Source organism: Procambarus clarkii, chromosome 54 (assembly GCF_040958095.1).
Source record: "Procambarus clarkii isolate CNS0578487 chromosome 54, FALCON_Pclarkii_2.0, whole genome shotgun sequence".
Taxonomy (NCBI): domain Eukaryota; kingdom Metazoa; phylum Arthropoda; class Malacostraca; order Decapoda; family Cambaridae; genus Procambarus; species Procambarus clarkii.
This window is the reverse complement of record NC_091203.1, coordinates 19324220-19347357: the sequence shown is the minus strand read 5'-3', so window position 1 is coordinate 19347357 and position 23138 is coordinate 19324220. Positions and strand designations below refer to the sequence as shown.

Genomic DNA, 23138 nt, shown 5'->3' with positions numbered 1-23138 from the left:
AAAAAAAAAACGAAAAATAAAAACTGTTGAAACAATTTGAAAAATGGACAAATGTCATAAAGGTTCGTTCAGTGTTTGTCGGGTAGGCTGCTCCATTATTGAGACGTAAGTGATAAATACAAAACAAATGGAACACATTTGAAACAAAGAAAGATTGTCATAATGGAGCAGCCTACCCAACAAACACTGAACGAACCTTTTGCTATAACGAATATGAAAGACAAGGGCTGCTGGCTGGGTTAGTAGTGCGTGAGCAACCATTTGTAGTACACATGCCTCTGGCTCTCAAACACCTGTCCCACACGGTGTTGAAAGACTGTACTCAGTCAGTGCAATTCAGACCCTATTGTTTGAAGAACATAAGGGTCATAACATTGGTGAAGCTAGGCGCAATAAGGGCTTAACACAACGGTCGGATGCCTGTGATACAGCACCTATGAGGATGATACAGCGAGCGTATCCAGGTGTAGCTCTGAGCCCCACCCTTGCCATCTCTAATGTATATAGATGATACATAGATGAATCGTTTTCTGCGTTCAGTGATGATGCATCTGATACAAGTAGCATAGATGAACAGTGTTAGCGGCTTCCATGGTGGTGGTGTTCATTGATATTGTTAAGAATACCTGAATCTTTTCCTGACCGATGGACACTCTTTGAGGCTAGCTGAATCTCTTCCTGACTGATGGACACTCTTTGAGGCTAGCTGAATCTCTTCCTGTGTGGGACCTTACAAAGCGATCTTTTCAAGACTACCTTACAAATTGAGCTTTTCCTATAATCGTTTCAATACTACTTTATGCTTTACAAGCTTGGCTACATACCACCTACAAGTACTAAAGCCAAGGGTGCACGCGAGTGCATTATTTGCAAGCACACAGAACGATGAAACAGGAAACAAAAATCTATCTGTAGCTGGTGCAAGGAGAGCAAAGTCGCGCTGTGTACCATGGACTACTTCGTTGACTATTATGCACCTCCAAAGTACTGAGTGTGTAATACAGTGTGTTACTGTGTAAATAGTATGTGAAACTGTACATATTGTAATATTAGTGAATTTTTACCACGTAATATTGTGACAATAAACATTTATTGTGGACACATTACTGACACATGTATCACAGTTTCATGGAAAATTATGAACATTCTACTGTATACATATTGTAAAGGTCACAAATATGCATCATATACGATAAAAGAATCAAATAAAACCGCATTGGAAATGCATAGGAAAAATATTTGAAAATATATTTGTGGCAACATGCGGTGCTTGAATGGCCTGCGCGACCGTGTCTGGGAGCTTCACACACGGGCGACCAGCCCCTGATGACGTCACAGCGCACCTTGTCCACGCCCTCATAGCCAAAGTAAGTGGAATTTGGTAATTATTTTTACATAGACATGTTCAGGGACGGTAATTTATCATTTTACAAAGAAAAATTATATTTTGGGGAACATTTGATGTCATGCACACTAGGGAAATTTCACAATAAACACAGTGCATCACACTGGTTACATGGGGGACACTCGTTTTGTATGACGTCCGTTTCACATGACGAACATGGAACGGATTAAATTCGTTATGGGAGGTACCACTGTATGTATATATACAGTAGATCACTTCATCAATATTAGCAATAATGAATCAATACGGGGCACAGCCTTATACTAATAAATGGTACATTTATATATATATATTCTTTGCCACAAACTTGTACTCATAATGTCACATGAGTATAAATGTCCTTGACACAGCAAACTCTTCAATAAATCACAGGTGCCTCCACACACCACATACATATATATATATCGTGAGAGCTCTCTACAGCCTCACTCTGCACAACTGTGCCTTACTATGACATAGACATTGGTGAGCCCTGCTCACGACATAGAAGTTACTCTGGCTAAAATAGCTGGCTAAAGGGGAATGGGAGGGAAAACTAAATTACCTACTTCCACCTCACTGATGTGGACTCGCCCTCTGTTGAGAGTTGAACTGAAGCTCCTGGTCCCGGCTCTCGACTCGTAGGGAACGCCCCCACACACACACTGATGCTCTCTCCAGGAACCTCTTCAACACCTCAAAAAACGCGTCTTCACAATGCTCTATCCTCTGCAGGCCCGTGCTCCTCCACAACTTCCTGAAGGGTTGGAGTCGGTCTCCTGGCCGTCGACTTCTCCTCACAACTACGGCTGCAGACCTTTCTCTCGTCTGCAGTCGCCCTGATTCCCAGCTAGTTCCGTTCTTCTACTGACTCTCGGTGGATTGGCCCAGCCGCTACGTCGTCACTAAATGGGTGAACTTGCACAGACGTCCCATACGTCACTGCATGTGAGTTCACCTCTTGCAAAGCGCCTGTTACTGGTGCACTTGCATTCTCGTCGATTTCTTCTTCGGTCCAACACATGGAATAAAGGAAGACCTCACTGGGTGATGCGTAAAATCCACCGGAACGAGGTAAACTGTCAAACTGACAGGATCCTCTCTCGCACGTCCGACCTCCTTGACGTGTCGTGTCAAACTGATGGCGCCACTGCGGCGCGATGACCGGACCCCCCTGCCTTCGTGACGTCATACTCGCCAGGGGCTTTTCTCATTGGCTTCCTGTGCCACGTCACTGTTCCTGACCAATCTGGTGCCACTGACATCATACCGTTTTGGTGGCAAAACGGAGGGGCCGGCGCCATATTGGCGGCCTTTTAAATGCCTAAACCACAGGCCAAAATACTCTTCTTTTGCGAATTTCTCGTCAACGCGAGAACACACTGCGCTCCCACATATGTCGAATTGTTCCCCAGAACGTAGAGAACGCTCGGGTAAAGTGGAAATGACTCTTACAGCTGGCGTGGGAGAAATATAAGGGGGGGAACACCGTCACAGCTGCCTGTTAAGTTGGTGACACCTTCGACTCTTGAGTAGTGTGGTGTGAGTTTCCACCATGTTTCTTTCCTTATTAGCCCTCCTGTTGGTGTTTGGGCTTTTCAGGCAACATCTGCTCTTTGTATTATGTCTGTGAGCAGTCTAGGTTGTGTGCCTATGTGGAAGCCCCGGAGCTGTTTTGGTTGTTTGTTGAGGGTCCTTGGGCTTGAGGGGGTGTTGGTCTCCTCGCCCTGGCTCTGACTGCACCTCTTCTTCCCTCCCAATTGGGTGTGGTTTGCTCTCCTCCTGTTCCCCCTTCCCTCCTGCTTCCAGCCCCAGGACATTTGGGTGATTTTGGTTTTGGGGCAAGGTTTACCTCAGGTTGTGGCGGCTAGGTTGGCTTCGGGGCAGGGTTTACCTTGGGTGGCTTCAGGGGTTACCCTTCTGATTTGGGTGCAGAGGCAGTTGAGCCTCTTGGTTCTGCTGAGGCTTCTGGGCTTTCTTCCCATCCGGCCCCTTCCTTCGAATCCTTTCCCCCCTGGCCTTCACCGGTCTTTCCCAGGTGGGAAAGGATGATGGCTCTGCCCTGGGGCCCAGCACTGCAGTTTCTGGGGTTTGGGGGAATTAGTATTGGGGCTGTGGTTGCTATGGTCCTTCATTCTGAGCATTTCTGCAGGTGGTTTTTAGTTCCAGGACAGGGTGGGGTTTTCCTTACCCCCTCCTCTTTGTGTGTGTGTTGGTTTGCATGAGGCTCCCCCCACACGTTCGCCTCCAGGTGCCTATATGGGTATGCTGGGGTGTTTTTTTCAAAGGTTTCTTCCTCATGGGTTTCCCCTTGGAAAGCTTTTTGGGGTATTTTTCCATCCTTCTGATGTGATCCCGGTTACCTTGCCAGTGGTCCCTGCTGCTTTTGAATTCAGGGCCTCTTTCCCTCTCCTGGGTGCGTTGTGAGGTTCCGATGACTTTCTGGCTAGTGGACGGTATTCTATTTTCTCTCGAACCCTGGAGCATTTAGTTAACCCACTCTTTTGAGTGGCGTAAGGTTGCGAGTGAGTTTTAGGTGTTTTGGGGCCTATCTTTTGGGCCCCTTCATGCTGACTGCTTACCCCACTTTTCCCAAGTCTGTTGGAGTGCTTCCGGCTTTGCGCATATACTGTACTGTACTTTGCTGTCTGCATCATTTGCAGCGGTTGGTCTCCATGCCCTTCTTCACTTATACTCTGTCTTGCAGTTTCTGGGTCTCCTTGAACTGCATTCTGCTTGGCTCACCGTATTTGTGGGTGCATTTAGGTGGAGATGTCTTGCAGGGCTTTTGGCCTTGGCCAAGTCATTGTCATCAGCTCTTCTGACACCGTATGTTCCTCTTCTGCATTGTGTGGTGGGCACATGACACCACATCCTCTGGGAAGAGGAGCAAAGATGATTGAGAGGCAGATAGGAGGGTGAGGGCCCATGGTAAATGCAAAAAGGAGCTAGCATAGCCAGCCAACATGCAACCTGCACACATTAGAATGTAATTACCTAAGTGTAGTTACAGGATGAGAGCTACGCTCGTGGTGTCCCGTCTTCCCAGCACTCTTGCTGGGAAGACGGGACACCACGAGCGTAGCTCTCATCCTGTAACTACACTTAGGTAATTACATTCTAATGTGTGCAGGTTGCATGTTGGCTGGCTATGCTAGCTCCTTTTTGCATTTAGCATGGGCCCTCACCCTCCTATCTGCCTCTTAATCATCTTTGCTCCTCTTCCCAGAGGGTGTGGTGTCTCATTTTTTGTCTTCTGTCCCTAAGCCCTGTCATCCCATTCAGGGTTTTCTTTTTGGTGTGATGCAGTCTACGCAGGCTGAGACTGCACCTAGTGGTCATGAAGGTGTGCCACTTGTGGAGCTGGTGGCCAGGTCACGAGGTCCTCCTATGACTACCGCGTCTGCATCATATTGACACCATGCTTGCGAGGCAGCGTCTTTGGGTTTGCACCGGGCTTTGGGGGGTAGGGGCAGCTGGCTCCGCCTGGTCCTGTGGTTGTGAGCCTTTTGGATCATTGTTGAGGTTCGGTGGGGGTATGTCAGTCCTCTTTTCTTCAGGGGGATTTGGGTCTGTCCGGTTTGGCTTCCTCTCCACTTCTTTACCGGTTTAATTCTGGTTCTTATCGTCATTTTGTGGTTGAACTTTTTTTTTTTCCCCTTGCCCTTCTTTCCTGAAACCATTTTGTCCCAGGTCTGTCTCGCTCTCAGGCTGGGCACCTGAGTGCTTTCCCTGGACCACAAGGACATTTCTTGGCTCTTCCCTTTCTATCCTAAGTTTGGGGATTGGTGCAGGTTTGTGGTGGGGCCTCGGGCTTACAACTTTCGGATTCTCTCTTGGCCTGCTTCTGGCTCTGTGCGTTTTTCTATTCTTGGCTGTCTTCATCTTGTGGGTGCTTAGGTTTTGGTCTGCCTTGATGACTGGCTGATTTGGGCTCCCAGCCAATCCCCATGTCTGCTAGCCTGGGCTCTGGTTCTTTCCCTGTTCGCTAGGTTCAGGTTCTTGGTGACTTGGAGGAGGTCTCACGTGGTTTCTTGCCCAGGTTCGGATTTGATTGGGTCTCGACTGGGCTCTCGGTTGGCATTCCTGCCCCTGCCTCCTGCAGCCTTGTCTCGATCCTTGTCGTCAACAATGAATGTTGTAGTTGAGTCAGCCTCGGGTTTCTTGGCGGTTGTTCAGTTGGTTGTGCCAACCTTGCCCTTGCCCTAACCTTGCTTTGCCCTTCTCATTGTCTCCCTTTGGCAGCGTTTGTCTTTGGTGGCTGGGCTGCTTCCTCTTGAAGCAGCCCAGCAGCAGCTCACATTTTGCAGCTACTGCGACCACAAGATGGAGACTCCATTGGCCATATCAGTTGCTGGGTCACCAGCTTCCTCTTCGGGCTTTTGGGGTTTTCTTCCCTGGCGCCTTCTCTGTCTGTGCAAGTATGTGAAGTCTTTCCAGTCTCCTTGACTCAGCCGGGGTTGGGCCACCAGGTATCATGACACTGGTTTGGGGTTTTGCCCTGCCCTCCTTGATTGTAATTACCCAAGTGTAGTTACTGGATGAGAGACGCGCTCGTGGTGTCCCATCTTCCCGGTACTTTTTGTTGTGAAACACTTTAAAATTACTGAGGGTTTTGGCCTCCACCACCTTCTCACTTAACTTGTTCCAACCTTCAACCACCCTGTTTGCAAAAGAAAACTTTGATATTTTTTCAGCACCTTTGTTTTCGTAGCTGAAAACTGTGTCCTCTTGTTTGTGAAGTTGCTGGTTTCAGGAATTCCTTTTTATCAATTTGGTAGATTCCTGCTAGTATTTTGTAAATGGTGATCATATCACCCCTTACTGGCTCTGCTTCGGCTCCCCAGAGCTATCCTGGCTGATATAGATATATTAGACTTTGGCATCAGTCAATGTACATGGAGTTCTAGGCCTGCCAGGGACCATGAGCCCGAACCTGGGGCCCCTCAGAGAGGCACAAGGAGCAATGGCCTATAGAAACCCCCATGTGGTTGGAAGCATTTTATATCTGCCATTGACTGGGTCAGGCACCCAGAAAGATAAGCACCCCAAAACAAACCCCTATTCTGGTTTAAATATTGCTACCAAAAATCGAACAAGTGGACAGAACTCCCCAAATGAAAACTAGCAAACTAGCATGACCTCACTACGTCACTGCGCCGCTTGTCTGCACAACCTACCCCTCTCCTTGGGGAAGGGGGAGCCCCAGACCCTCACGCTGGTGATCCACCCTGCAGTTCTTAGGCTGATGTGATTGGCAACGGTCATGTGCCTCTGGCTCCTGTTTTTCTGTCCTCCAGCTCTGTGTCTTGCGGTGTGGTGCTGTTTCTCTGGTGAAGCGCGAGCCAGGAGTAATTTTACAAATACTCGGGCTGCATGTGCCTAGGGTCCACTTCCTTAGGTGCCCAGTAAGTGTTGACCACACCACACACTAGAAGTTGAAGGGACGACGACTTGAATGGACTTGAATCACAATCGACTTGAGAATGGTCCAGGACGGACCAAAACGTCGTCGTCCCTTCAACTTCTAGTGTGTGGTCTGGTCAACATACTTCAGCCACGTTATTGTGACTCATCGCCTGCCCAGTAAGTACTGCCCTTAGGGCTTGGGCTACCTTCCACAAGTCACCTTGGGGTCTGCCTCTGCTTGGTCTTTTGCTGCTTGGTGATTGACCGCCCTTAGTGTGCTGGGGTGTTTCATGCACCCTTGTTTGCCTTTGGGTAGGGGTAGTTTGCACTGGTAGAGGCGTAGGGTACTGTGCAGCTAATTTTCACCTCTCGTACTGGCCGCCTCTGTTCCGCCTGGGTACGTTTTCCTCTTGCGTGTTTTTTTTTTTTTTTTTCTTCTTTTTCTTGCCTTCTTGCAGGGTCTGCCCCTTGGTTTTGGTAATCACCCTCTTGTATCTTGGTGGTTCCCAGTTCAGCCCTTGTGAGTGTACACGTCCCGGGGGTGCAGCTTTAGCAGTTTGTTGGTAATGTTGGGCACCGGTTAGCAGTACCCTGCCTGGGCTTCTCTGAGCGTGATTTCCATCTCAGGAACCTGGGAATTCCTGTGGGGGCGCATAGGTCTGATGGATGTGATCTTTGGGTTTCCCCTTGCCTTATGCGAGTTTGTAGGTTGCTCAGTTCCCTTGTCTCCGGGATGACCTTCACCATTCATGCCTCCGTCATGCTGCCTGCTGGATCGGTGACACCTTCGACCCAGAGTCCTGCGAATTTGGTCGCAGGACAAAAGGGGTTTTGTCGCAGGACCGAAGACAGGACTGAAAACCGAAAATAAGCACAGAAGAGGACCAACAAGCCCTAGAAAGGGCTGGAAGGAGCCACACCGGAAGACGACAGACGTTCAAATAATACGGGAAGCGAAAACATTCCCGAACCTTTGAGAACATATAGAGGCAAGCACAAAGCATGAAGGCACAAAGGCACAATCGCACCCGAGACCAAGTCATACAGAACCCTGAGAAGAGGGGAACATGGCGGAGAAATCCCGTCCCAAGGAAGAAGGGTAAATAACGGAGAAAAGTATCCACCGACAGGACGGACCCGACAAACCCAAGGGAGAATGAACCGAACCGAACACTAGAAATATAAAATAGTGGCAAGAGGCGGCATCAGTGGTTATAAATCGGGTAACTGGAAACTGGTGACATCAACCTGGGCCACAAGAGGTCACCTGTACTGACCGGGGGACCAGCCTCGCTACCTACGCTAAGTACCTGCCATAAAGTTTGAACAAAATAACACACATAATATTACAAATATACGATATACATATAATATTATAATATTAAACATACTGTATAAATATATATACATATATATTGTTACAAATATACAATATACATATAATATTATAAATATATAGATATATACAACAAAACAAGGCAATATGGGAGTAAATAAACAAATTTGTGGCCACTGTAACAACTTCTTAAAGACGAAGGTAACGGGAATTGAATGTTATATCTGTAAGACTAGATTCCATTCGGCTTGTACAGGAGTGAGTAACACTACGGCACTGAGAGATGGCCACTTGCTCTGGGTGTGTAAAAATGACCTGCCAGCTTGGAATATCCTAAAAAAACCTTCTAGATAACATGACGCATGATCGGAAAACATCATTCATTGGAAGCCTACCAGCCATCCAGAAGGAGTGGGAAAGGAACAACAATTCTAATATACAAGGGGCGGAGGCTGTAGTCAGGGATGAAACTGAGGCTGAAACTCAGGAAGTTGCAAACTCTGACTCAGTAGGCCTGGATGTAGATGACAGTAAACTAGAAAGTGTACCAGACAGCACTGACAGCTCGATAGGTACAGACACCATGACGGTTCTCGATAGAGCAATTCAGAACAGAAGGACAGACTTATGCAAATTTTATGCAAAGGGCATATGCAGACATAGATATGCTGGTAATAAGAAAGGATTAGAATGCAGTTACCAACATCCCAAAAAATGTTTAAATATGCTTAGGAAAGGTGAGTGTCGATTTGGATCAATATGTAGGTTTTTCCATCCTGACATGTGCCAAACCTCACTGGAGGACAGAAAATGCTATGACCTTAGCTGCCCACACTTTCACGTGAAAGGCACGGAACGCTACATAAAGAGTGGCAAGCAGGATAATGAATTTGGAGGAAACTCTATAAATTTTTTATACCAGACCGGCAGAGAATTCAAAAGGAGCAGCATGGAGAGTGTATGGAACTGAATGCCAGATCCACTGGCATTCCAGAATTACAGATACAATTACCCACCGAAAGGGAACTACAACTACGACAGAAAACTGCCCTACAACAATCAGTACTGGTCAGAACAAACTCATTATGTCCACGATTAATGGACGTGCCGAAAAAGTCTCCCATTCAAACTATCACTAATAGAGTAACCTCATTCATCTTTGCCAACATACAAGGACTGAAAACAAGAACAAACAACAAAGTACAGTTCATAAATGGCCTCCTCACGGAGTCAAATGCAGTATTTGGAGCTTTCACAGAAACCCATGCAGGGGAATTGTTGGATAGTGAGATCTGGATTCCAGGATATAACCTATACAGGTGTGATAGGAAAATTAGGTCACATGGAGGAGTGGGTCTGTATATTAGGGAAGACCTTATATGCTCGGAGCTCCTAAACGTTACAAATGAGGTGGTAGAGGTACTGGGATTAAAAATAGAGAAAATAAATTTAGTGATTATACTAATATACAAACCGCCAGATGCAACGGCTGAGGAATTCACAGAACAGATAAGCAAAATAGAGAATAGCCTTGATAATTTGGAGAACCCGATACCTGATATTATTTTCCTAGGTGACTTCAACTTGCCTAGTCTCAGGTGGAAAATAGCAAACAATAATATTATACCAGGAAATCTATCAGGACCTAACCAACCACAGATTAGAGAACTACTTAGATTCTGTGACAAATTTTCACTCAATCAGCAGATATCGGAGCCAACGAGAAATGAAAATATTCTAGATCTGGTCTTTACGAACAATGAAGACATTATCAGAGACATTACGATATCAGATACCACATACTCAGATCACAAACTCATTGAAGTGCAAACGACCATCAATACTCAGAATAGACCTAAAACGTTGATAAAGCGAGAGGGGCTATTCAGTAAATTCAATTTTAATAATAAAAGGATAGACTGGGAGATAATAAACAGGGAACTTACAAACATTCCATGGGGAACTGTTCTAAATAATACAAGTCCTACAGAAGGAATAGAAAAACTTACTTCAGAAGCGTATCAAGTCTGTCTGAAACATGTTCCTTTGAGGAAAGCCAGAAAGAGATCTAACGTAGAAAGAGAACGCAGACGACACTATAAACGCAGGAAAAAAATAACGGAACTGCTTATGCAGACACGAATTTCCCATCAAAGAAGGAATAATTTAAATAGGGAGATTGAAGAAATCGAGCGGAAATTGAAACACTCATATGAAACTGAAGAAAGGCAGTTAGAACAGAAAGCAATTCAGGAAATAAAGAAAAATCCAAAATATTTTTTCTCATATGCGAAATCAAAAGCAAAAACTACTGCCAGTATTGGACCTATTCGTACAAGTGAAGGTTCATACACGGAGGATGACAAAGAAATTAGTGAAATCCTAAAAAAGCAGTATGAGGACATGTTTAGCACTCCAATAAACAACATGAAGGTGGAAGATCCAGACAATTTCTTTATGCGGGATATTCAAACCCCGGTAAATATAACTGATATAAACACGAGCGCACTAAATTTTGAAAAAGAAATTGAAAACATGCCCATGCACTCGGCCCCAGGTCCAGACTCATGGAATTCAATATTTATAAAGAAATGCAAAGTGCCGGTAGCACAGGCACTCAGTATAGTGTGGAGGAAGAGCTTGGACACGGGGGAGATACCAGATGCACTTAAAGTAGCAGACATAGCCCCTCTACACAAGGGAGGGAGCAAAGCATTGGCAAAAAATTATAGACCAGTTGCACTAACATCGCACATCATAAAAGTATTTGAGAGAGTGATTAGGAGTCAGGTCACCAATTTCATGGAGACCAATGACCTTCATAACCCAGGCCAACATGGATTTCGAGCGGGAAGATCGTGCCTCTCACAGCTACTTGAGCACTACGACAAAGTCACTGAGGCATTAGAAGAGAAACAGAATGCTGATGTGATATACACGGACTTCGCAAAGGCCTTCGATAAATGTGACCATGGCGTGATAGCACACAAAATGAAGTCAATGGGAATAACCGGTAAAGTAGGACGCTGGATACTCAGTTTTCTGTCAAACAGGACTCAGCGAGTAACTGTCTACCATATAAAATCTAGTCCAAGTGCAGTGAAAAGCTCTGTACCTCAGGGTACAGTCCTTGCACCACTGCTTTTCCTTATTCTCATATCAGATATAGACAAAAATACAAGTCACAGCTTCGTATCATCCTTTGCAGATGACACAAAAATCAGTATGAAAATTACCTCGGCTGAGGACATTGAAAAACTTCAAGCTGATATTAATAAAGTTTTCGACTGGGCATCAGAAAATAACATGATGTTTAACAGTGATAAATTCCAGGTACTCAGGTACGGTAAAAATGAGGACCTTAAACATAATACAGAGTACAAAACACAATCAAATGTACCCATAGTAGGAAAACAGCATGTAAAGTATTTGGGAATAATAATGTCTGACGACCTAACGTTTAAGGAGCATAACCAAGCAAATATTGCGACAGCCAGAAAAATGATAGGATGGATTACGAGAACTTTCAAATCCAGGGATCCCATCACAATGGTTGTACTCTTCAAGGCACTTGTGTTGTCCCGTCTTGAGTACTGCTCAGTACTCACTTCCCCCTTCAAAGCAGGAGAGATTGCTGAAATAGAGGGAATACAGAGAACATATACGGCACGCATAGACGCAATAAAGCACCTAAATTATTGGGATCGTCTCAAAGCCCTCCAAATGTACTCACTAGAAAGAAGACGAGAGAGATATCAAATAATATACACCTGGAAGATACTGGAGGGCCAAGTACCAAATCTACACAGTAAAATAACAACGTACTGGAGTGAACGACATGGAAGAAAATGTAGAATAGAACCAATGAAGAGCAGAGGTGCCATAGGCACAATCAGAGAACACTGTATAAACATCAGAGGTCCGCGGTTGTTCAACGTCCTCCCAGCAAGCATAAGAAATATTGCCGGAACAACCGTGGACATTTTCAAGAGGAAACTAGATTTATTCCTCCAAGGAGTGCCGGACCAACCGGGCTGTGGTGGGTATGTGGGCCTGCGGGCCGCTCCAAGCAACAGCCTGGTGGACCAAACTCTCACAAGTCGAGCCTGGCCTCGGGCCGGGCTTGGGGAGCAGACGAACTCCCAGAACCCCATCAACCAGGTATCAACCAGGAACCCGGGGAGGGGCCGACTCCCAACAACACATACTGAAAGGGGGAAAGAAAAAACCCACTCCTTGTAACTGCAAGCCCTGCTCAGAGGGTCGAAAACCTCGGCAGGGTCCAATGGGGCCCAAAGGCCCCCAAGTCAGCCCCGGGAACCCACACTGCAGGCCCCGGGGCCGAGCCGTCCCCCCAAAGCCCCAGTCACATAAGAAAAAGCCAGGGCAGCTGGAAAAGTAATAAAGAAGGGAGCCCACAGGCAGACTCAGACAACACAGCTGGAGGAACAGGCTTGAATGCTTCAGTCGATACCCTGGAAGGGGAAATCCCCAAGACTGCCCGAGTCTCAAGACCATCGAAGGCCTGCCCTGACCCTGAACCCACAGACGGTAAGGATCCAGAAGCAGGGAGGAAGGGGGGACCAAACTAGACCACACCAGGGAAAAGACAAGGGGGTGGGGAAGGAAACGAAACCGAAGCAACCAACATCCCCAAGCCCTGTCACACCAACCACAACGGGGCAGCCTCGGGGAGCAAACAACGTAAAGTGCTGCCACCACCTAAACTCAACGAGCAACACCCATGCTGCATGTACCCGCAAAGTCAGCTCAAGACTGGATAACCGAGTCACAAACAAGCAACAAAACTCGTAGGACTCCGGGCCGATGGTGCCACTGACCCCACAGGCAGCAGACGGAGGCAAAGACAGTCTCTCTCTCCCTGAGACAAGGGAACAAACTCGAACTCGCACATATTGTGGGGGTCTCCGGGGTCACATCCATCGGACCCACGCGTCCCCGTGGGAATTCCTAGGTTCCTGAGACGGAACTCACGTTCAGGGAAACCCAGGCAAAGTACTGCTAACCGGCGCCCAAGTCTACCAAACAACTGTCTTAAGAACTGAACACCCGTGACATGTACACTCACGGGGACCTAGCAGGGGGAACCACCGGAAGAAGGAAGAGTACTCAGTATGCAGGGGGTGGGGGGGGGGGCAAGAACCAAGGCAGACAAACAAAAAGAAAACCCCACAAGGGGACTGCGTACCCAGGTGGAACAGAGCTGGCCGCTATGATTGGTGAAAACAAGCAGTGCAGTATCCTGTGCCTCTACCAGTGCAAACTGCCCCTTACCCTAAGGCGTACAAGGGAGACAGAACACCCTAGCACATAAAGGGCGGCTGAAAACCAAGCTGTAAATGGCCTAGCAGAGGCAGAACCCAAGGAACTTGTGGAAAGTGGCCCCAAGCCCCAAGGGCACTACTTACTGGGCACTTAGGGAAGGAAACCCTAGGCACATGCAGCCCAAGTACTGGAGAAACACTCGCAGCTCACGCACCACCTAGAAGACAGTCACCACACACTAGGTACAGTGCTGAAACAACCACTGGAGCCGGAGCACACAACTGTTGCCTATAGCATCAGCCTTAGAACTGATGGGTGGATAGCACGGGGGGGTCTGGGGCTCCCCCTTCCCCCTCCCGTGGAGGGGGGATCTGCGCAGACAGAGGCGCGGCGACGTGTGATGTCATGCTCATTTGCTAGTTTCTTTTAGGGTTCTATCCACTTGTTCTGCTTTTGGTAGCAACATTTTTACCAGAATAGGGGTTATTTTGGGATGCTTACCTTACTGGGTGCCTGACCCAGTCAATGGCAGACATAGAATGCCTCTAACCACACGAGGGGTTTCTATAGGCCATTGCTCCCCATGCCACTCTGAGAGGGCCAGGTTCTGGCTTGTGGTCCCCGGTAGGCCCACAGAACTCCATACATATGACTGATGCCAAAGTCTGACATTAGTACATCAGCCTGGTAAGCTCCGGGGAGCCTCCAGGTCTCACCCAGAAAATGGCGATTCATTACATTCAAACGCTCTTTTTTTTTCTATTTTAGCACGTTTAACGCCTGTACTCTCTCCTCGTAACTCTTGTTTTTCAGTTCTGGAAACATTTTTTAGCATGCTATTATACCTTTTCCAGTTTATGTGCGCTTGAGATTTATGCACCATACAACTGCTGCACGTTCCAATATTTGTCTCATAAAATTCATGAACAGTTTCGTTAGTATTTCACCATCCATATATTTAACACTTTGCTCAGCCCAGCATGCTTGATACCTGCTGGATGTGGTTCCGGGAGTTCTTCTACGCCCCAAGGGGTAGAGTTGGTTTTGGGATGCTATTGTACCTTTCAGTACCTTCAGTACCTTATTGTACCTTTCCTATTGTACAGGCTGTCCTCTCCCTCCCTGTATTGTATTGTGAGAGTTTTGTCCACTTGGTTGTTGCTTGGAGCAGCCCGCAGGCCCACATTTGCACCACAGCCCGGTTGGTCCGGCACTCCTTAGAGAAAATGATCTAGTTTTCTCTTGAAGATGTCCACAGTTGTTCCGGCAATATTTCTTATGCTCGCTTAGGACGATGTTGAACAACTGTGGACCTCTGATGATAATACAGTGTACTTTGTGCCTTTGGCACCTCTGCATTTTTTTCCATATCATTCACTCCAGTACATTGTTATTTTACTGTGTAAATTTGGGACCTGGCCCTCCTGGTCCCAAATTTACACAGTGTACATTATTTGATATCGCTCATCTCCTTTCTAGCGAGTACATTTGGAGAGCTTTGAGATGATTCCAGTAATTTAGGCGCTTTATTGGGTCTATACATGCGGTATATGTTCTCTGTATTCCCTCTATTTCTGCAATGTCTCCCTTCCTTCCTGACACACTCCCTCCCTCCCTACCTTCCTGACACTCTCCCTCCCTACCTTCCTGACACCCTCCCTCCCTACCTTCCTGACACCCTCCCTCCCTACCTTCCTGGCACATTCCCTCCCTCCCTTCCTGGCACATTCCCTCCCTCCCTTCCTGGCACATTCCCTCCCTCCCTCCCTTCCTGACTCACCCCCCTCCCTTCCTGACTCACCCCCCTCCCTTCCTGACTCCCTCCCTCCCTTCCTGACTCCCTCCCTCCCTTCCTGACTCCCTCCCTCCCTTCCTGACTCCCTCCCTCCCTTCCTGACTCCCTCCCTCCCTTCCTGACTCCCTCCCTCCCTTCCTGACTCCCTCCCTCCCTTCCTGACTCCCTCCCTCCCTTCCTGACTCCCTCCCTCCCTTCCTGACTCCCTCCCTCCCTTCCTGACTCCCTCCCTCCCTTCCTGACTCCCTCCCTCCCTTCCTGACTCACCCCCTCCCTTCCTGACTCCCTCCCTCCCTTCCTGACTCACCCCCTCCCTTCCTGACTCCCTCCCTCCCTTCCTGACTCACCCCCTCCCTTCCTGACTCCCTCCCTCCTTCCCTTCCTGACTCACCCCCTCCCTTTCTGACTCCCTCCCTCCTTCCTTTCCTGACTCACTCCCTCCTTACCTTCCTGACTTGCTCTCTCCTTCTCTCCCTCCCTCCCTTCCTGACTCGCTCCCTCCTTCCCTCCCTCCCTCCCTCCCTTCCTGACACCCTCCCTCCCTCCCTTCCTGACACCCTCCCTCCCTCCCTTCCTGACACCCTCCCTCCCTCCCTGACACCCTCCCTCCCTGACTCCTCTTCCTTCCTCTATTCCTGACTCGCCCCCTCCCTTCCTGACTCGTTCCCTCCCTTCCTGGCTCGCCCCCTCCCTTCGTGACTTGCCCCCTCCCTTCCTGACTCGCCCCCTCCCTTCCTGACTCACCACCCCTCCCTTCCTGACTCGCCCCTTCCCTTCCTGACTCGCCCCTTCCCTTCCTGACTCGCCCCCTCCCTTCCTGACTCGCTCCCTCCCTTCCTGACTCACCCCCCTCCCTTCCTGACTCACCCCCCCTCCCTTCCTGACATGCCCCCTCCCTTCCTGACTCACTCCCTTCCTGCATACCTCCCTCCCTTCCTGACAGCATCCCTTCCCGACACTGTTTCTTTCCTGACTCCCTCCCTCCCTTCCTTTTCCCGACTCCCTCCCTCCCTTCCTTTCCCGACTCCCTCCCTCCCTTTCCTGACTCACTCCCTCCCTCCCCTTTCCTGTCTCCCTCTCTCCCTTCCCTTTCCTGTCTCCCTCTCTCCCTCCCCTTTCCCGACTCCCTCTCTCCCTCCCCTCTCTCGACTCCCTCCCTCCCTTCCCTTTCCCGACTCCCTCTCTCCTTCCCTTTCCCAATTCCCTCCCTCCCTTTCCCGACTCCCTCCCTCCCTCCCTTTCCCGACTCCCTCCCTACCTTTCCCGACTCCCTCCCTCCCTCCCTCCCTTTCCCGACTCACTCCCTCCCTCCCTCCCTTTCCCGACTCACTCCCTCCCTCCCTCCCTTTCCCGACTCACTCCCTCCCTCCCTCCCTTTCCCGACTCACTCCCTCCCTCCCTTTCCCGACTCACTCTCTTCCCTCCCTCCCTTTCCCGATTCACTCCCTCCCTCCCCTCCCTTTCCCGACTCACTCCCTCCCTCCCTCTCTTTCCCGACTCACTCTCTTCCCTCCCTCCCTTTCCCGATTCACTCCCTCCCTCCCTCCCTTTCCCGACTCCCTCCCTCCCTCCCTTTCCCGACTCACTCTCTTCCCTCCCTCCCTTTCCCGACTCACTCTCTTCCCTCCCTCCCTTTCCCGACTCACTCTCTTCCCTCCCTCCCTTTCCTGACTCACTCTCTTCCCTCCCTCCCTTTCCTGACTCACTCTCTCCCCTCCCTCCCTTTCCCGACTCACTCTCTCCCCTCCCTCCCTTTCCCGACTCACTCTCTCCCCTCCCTCCCTTTCCCGACTCACTCTCTCCCCTCCCTCCCTTTCCCGACTCACTCTCTCCCCTCCCTCCCTTTCCCGACTCACTCTCTCCCCTCCCTCCCTTTCCCGACTCACTCTCTCCCCTCCCTCCCTCCCTTTCCCGACTCACTCTCTCCCCTCCCTCCCTTTCCCGACTCACTCTCTCCCCTCCCTCCCTTTCCCGACTCACTCTCTCCCCTCCCTCCCTTTCCCGACTCACTCTCTCCCCTCCCTCCCTTTCCCGACTCACTCTCTCCCCTCCCTCCCTTTCCCGACTCACTCTCTCCCCTCCCTCCCTTTCCCGACTCACTCTCTCCCCTCCCTCCCTTTCCCGACTCACTCTCTCCCCTCCCTCTTTTCCTGACGTCCTTCTTTCCTGGTGGTGGTATACAATGAGCTTTAGGCCCGGCATTTCACTTGTTTATCTCGGTGGTAAAGGTTCACATGTTATATTCTGCAGCATGTCAACCCTTGGTTTTAGAGAGATTTTTAGGCTTCAAACATTAATGAGTATATGATGATCCGGACAAATATCCGATAGACCGGCTTCTATGGACATTCTGTCCGGATATGGATATAACATTATCCGGAAACAATTTATGCTTGATTAGGCCATTTTCCGGATTTGGAAGGCTATGGATCAGCAAACTTCTACAGTCTGTTGTGTGTGTGGTCAATTTTCTCCGATTCCACAATCCCTGTGGAATGGCATTTATTCACATTGAATTCCATTTGCCACTTGATGCTCCAAGCACTTATTTTATCTAGATCAATTTAAAGGGCATTTCAATCGTCTGCATCTCCAGTCTTCCTCAGCATCTTAGCATCATCTGCAAACATGTTCATATAATTCTGTATGTATTCTGGTAGATCGTTTATGTAGACGATGAACATTACTGGTGCAAAAGCTAAACTCTGTGGTACTCGGCTAGTAACACTACTCAAGTCAGATACATTGTCTCCGATTACTGCCCTCATCTGTCACTTAAAAAAAAAAATAATTCATGTCAGAAGTCTTCCTGTCACCCCTTCTGCATGTTCCAGTTTTCATAACAGCCTCTTGCGTGGAACTCTGTCAAAAGTCTTTTCTGTGGAGAGCCATTTCGGCACCCTTGAGCTATCAGGCTAATGTGCAATACATTAGACCAGGGCATTAGTCAATGGAGTTCAGCCTACCAGGGACCACAAGCCAGAACCATGAGGCTCCCTCAAAGAGGCACAGAAAGCAATGGCCCTGGAAAACCCTCTGTTTTTTTTTTTTTTTTTTATCTTCCATTGACCGGGGTTAGGCACCCAGAAAGGTAGGCATAACAAAACAGACCCCACATGGTAAGGAAATTGTTACCAAAAACCGAACAAAGAGGCAGTACTCCCTCAATTTCCAATGAAACAAGCAAACATCACACCACGCCACCGTGCCGCTCCTACACGCAGCCTCCATACCCCCCTAGAAGGAGGAAGGGGAAGCCCTGGACCCACTGAGCTGTCTACCCAACCTCAGTTCATTGGCTAATGCAATCCAGGGTGGTCATCAACTCTGGCCTCAGTTTCCTGGCAGTATTTTTACCTTCATGGTGTCCCCTGCTGTTCGTGGTGTTGTGGCCAGGTGTACCTGAAGTGTAATGGGACTGCATGCGCTGAGGGCAATCTTCCCTAAGTGCCCTGTGACTACTACCCTGGTGGCTCACCTGATGCCTTCCCTCCACCAGGAAATAGAGTTCTTACATCAGTCATCAAACTGACGGCGGAGCAGCCTGTGAGCCGTGGCTTTCCTCGCTACTTGAAACACTCATATGAAACTGAAGAAAGGCAGTTAGAACAGAAAGCAATTCAGGAAATAAAGAAAAATCCAAAATATTTCTTCACATATGCGAAATTAAAAGCAAAAACCACTGCCAGTATTGGACCTATTCGTACAAGTGAAGGTTCATACACGGAGGATGACAAAGAAATTAGTGAAATCCTAAAAAAGCAGTATGAGGACATGTTTAGCACTCCAATAAACAACATGAAAGTGGAAGATCCAGACAATTTCTTTATGCGGGATATTCAAACCCCTGTAAATATAACTGATATCAACACGAGCACACTAAATTTTGAAAGAGAAATTGAAAACATGCCCATGCACTCGGCTCCAGGTCCAGACTCATGGAATTCAATATTTATAAAGAAATGCAAAGTGCCAGTAGCACAGGCACTCAGTATAGTGTGGAGGAAGAGCTTGGACATGGGGGAGATACCAGATGCACTTGCAGTAGCAGACATAGCCCCTCTACACAAGGGAGGGAGCAAAGCATTGGCAAAGAATTATAGACCAGTTGCACTAACATCGCACATCATAAAAGTATTTGAGAGAGTGATTAGGAGTCAAGTTACCAATTTCATGGAGACCAATGACCTTCACAACCCAGGCCAACATGGATTTCGAGTGGGAAGATCGTGCCTCTCACAGCTACTGAGCACTACGACAAAGTCACTGAGGTATTAGAAGAAAAACAGAATGCTGATGTAATATACACGGACTTCGCAAAGGCTTTCGATAAATGTGACCATGGCGTGATAGCACACAAAATGAAGTCAATGGGAATAACCGGTAAAGTAGGACGCTGGATACTCAGTTTTCTGTCAAACAGGACTCAGCGAGTCACGGTCAGCCATATAAAATCTAGTCCAAGTGCAGTTAAAAGCTCTGTACTTCAGGGTACAGTCCTTGCACCGTTGCTTTTCCTTATTCTCATATCAGATACAGTATAAACAAAAATACAAGTCACAGCTTCGTATCATCCTTTGCAGATGACACAAAAATCAGTATGAAAATTATCTCGGCTGAAGATGTTGAAAAACTTCAAGCTGATATTAATAAAGTTTTCGACTGGGCATCAGAAAATAACATGATGTTTAACAATGATAAATTCCAGGTACTCAGGTACGGTAAAAATGAGGACCTTAAACATAATACAGAGTACAAAACACAATCAAATTTGTCCATAGTAGGAAAACAGCATGTAAAGGATTTGGGAATAATAATGTCTGACGACCTTACGTTTAAGGAGCATGACCAAGCAAATATTGCGACAGCAAAAAAAAGATAGGATGGATTACGAGAACTTTCAAATCCAGGGATCCCATCACAATGGTTGTACTCTTCAAGTCACTTGTGTTGTCCCGTCTTGAGTACTGCTCAGTAATCACTTCCCCCTTCAGAGCAGGAGAGATAGCTGAAATAGAGGGAATACAGAGAACATATACGGCACGCAATAAAGCACCTAAATTATTGGGATCGTCTCAAAGCCCTCCAAATATACTCACTAGAAAGAAGACGAGAGAGAGATCAAATAATATACACCTGGAAGATACTGGAGGGCCAAGTACCAAATCTACACAGTAAAATAACAACGTACTGGAGTGAACGAAATGGAAGAAAATGCAGAATAGAACGAGTGAAGAGCAAAGGTGCCATAGGCACAATCAGAGAACACTATAAACATCAGAGGTCCGCGGTTGTTCAACGTCCTCCCAGCAAGCATAAGAAATATTGCCGGAACAACCGTGGACATCTTCAAGAGGAAACTAGATTTATTCCTCCAAGGAGTGCCGGACCAACCGGGCTGTGGTGGGTATGTGGGCCTGCGGGCCGCTCCAAGCAACAGCCTCATGAACCAAACTCTCACAAGTCAAGCCTGGCCTCGGGCTGGGCTTGGGGAATAGAAGAACTCCCAGAACCCCATCAACCAGGTATCAACCAGGTATCAACTTCCTCCAAACGAGGGAAAGGGTGGAGCAAATGAGCGGACTCTGGGTTATAATTTTTTTTAGTCATTGTTTACATAGTTTGGGGAGTTCTATGTCCATTTTCAAGTCTGCAGGTATCGGAAAGACTTAATATAATAGAGGGTCCTGGCAGTACAGTCAGGTTTGTTCTCGACTCACAATCGAGAATTCTGGGTTCGAATCCTAGGCGGCACAGAAATGGTTGGGCGCATTTCCTTTAACATGCCCCTATCCACCTAGCTTACATTAAATAGGTATCCAGGAGTTAGTCAGATTGTTGTAGGGTTGCATCTTGAGCAGCGTCAGTAACTCGACCCTGGGGAGGGGGGCTAAGTATAAGCCTAACATGTACTGTACGTATAATCTGGCTTCCTGTCCCCCAACACAATGAATTATTAAATTATTATTAAATAAATGCCACAGCTTCGTCTGTGAGGGGACCAGGTTCTGGTCCCCGGTAGGCCAGAGAACTCTGCAAATAACAGCACCTAGTAGATAACACGCATCGGAGATGCTAGCTTCAGGGAGCCTCCAGGCCTCACCCAGAACTTGGCATTTCATTACATTCAATGCTGGTTGTAAATATTTTTTCTTCTTACTGGGTGCTAGCTGATTGATGTGGAGGGTTCACACCCAACAATCAATGCCACAAGGGTGGTAAGTGCATGTTCAATGGTCTGTCAACAGTAAGAGCTGCCGTTAACCACTCCAGCGAGTGTTTGGCAACTTTGTACTTTTGCTTATTTGTAGGTGAAGCATGTAATGTTGGCAAGACGCAGTGTGCAGTCGCAGGCCATGTTAAAATTTTTGGATTTATATATTCACTCTGCGAGAGATTTATAGCATCGCTCTCCATTGGATTTCAGCGTGTGCTAGATGAACCGCTAATTGAGCATGTATTGTTGGTCACTAGTGAAATGTGTAGTTGCTAGCCATTTTTTGCAGTTTATCAGGATATGTAGTTGATTGTATTAAGAAGCTTGCCATGGAGTGTTATGTGAACAGTAATGCGGGTGTCGTTAGTGGTCGGTGCATGTTTGACAGCTTGCAAACAAGATAATACCTGCTAGCTTTATATGCACCAAGTGCTTAAAAGATATGAAGCTGCATATATCAGTAGCAAGTAGTGTTGGTGTGTGATACAGTGATGTAGTTATGGCAAAAGTTTTGTATTTTGTGAAGGATTATTTGATAACCTGTCATTGAGCTCTTCCCTGCTACTGTATTGGTATTGGAATTCTCTTACCAGAATGGATATTCAACATGCTTTGCAGCTGAAGCATGTTCTATTGGAGTGTGACATAGTATATAGTTTTTGCAATAGCACCCCTCTTTTCTATATTTGTGTGGCGTAAAGTTGAAACTTGACTTTTTCTTCATGTAAGAGACCTTGCTGTTTCTTATTTGCATGTCTAAATTAGACTATATTTATTTATAAGTTAATTTTTCTGTTAAGTTATTATTTTATTATTTTATTATTATTATTATTATTATTACTACTTTATTATTATTAGTAGTATTGTTATTACTATTGGTTCCAAAATAATTTTGTTTCTAGGTTTAAATAAGGTGAAATTGCAGTATGTTGTGAGGTACTAGTCCTCATTATTACTTAGAACCTCATATTGCGCACAATGCTTCAAACAAATTAAATACTGTCCGCATTCAGAAAAATTACATCTTCTGGATATTAGTAATAATAATAATTATTAGCAGCTAAAAGAGAGAGAGCTATGAGAGAGTATGAGTCACCTTGGAAGGGGGGTTAAGTGGTATACAGTGTACAATTGGATCTTAAAACCCCAGAAATGAAAATAAAGGGAAAATATAATATTCAGTGCTGTTGGTGTTATTACTTAAGTGTAGTTACAGGATGAGAGCTACGCTCATGGTGTCCCGTCTTCCCAGCACTCTGTCATATAACGCTTTGAAATTACTGACGGTTTTGGCCTCCACCACCCTCTCGCCTAACTCGTTCCAACCGTCAACCACTCTGTTTACAAAAGTGAATTTTCTTATATTTCTCCGGCAGCTTTGTTTCGTTAGTTTAAATCTATGACCTCTTGTTCTTGAAGTTCCAAGTCTCGGGAATTCTTCCCTATCAATTTTATCGATTCCTGTTACTATTTTGTATGTAGTGATCATATTGCCTCTTTTTCTTCTATCTTCTAGTTTTTGCCTACTTAATGCCTCTAACCTCTCCTCATAGCTCTTCTCCTTCAGTTCTGGGAGCCACTTTGTGGCATATCATTGCAACTTTTCCAGTTTGTTGATGTGCTTCTTAACACTTGCGCTCTGGGTGTTAGTGAGGGAAACTTTCTCCTCATGCTCCTGGCATTTCGGGCAAGTGTGCAGCATCACTGAAAT

The 23138-nt window shown here is 47.1% G+C and overlaps 1 protein-coding gene across 7 annotated transcripts in view; it reads left to right on the top strand.

Moving 5' to 3' along the window:
* The window catches only part of LOC123771277 (transmembrane protein 245), a 449452-nt gene that overhangs the window by 154202 nt on the left and 272112 nt on the right, over nt 1-23138 (top strand). The window lies entirely within an intron of this gene.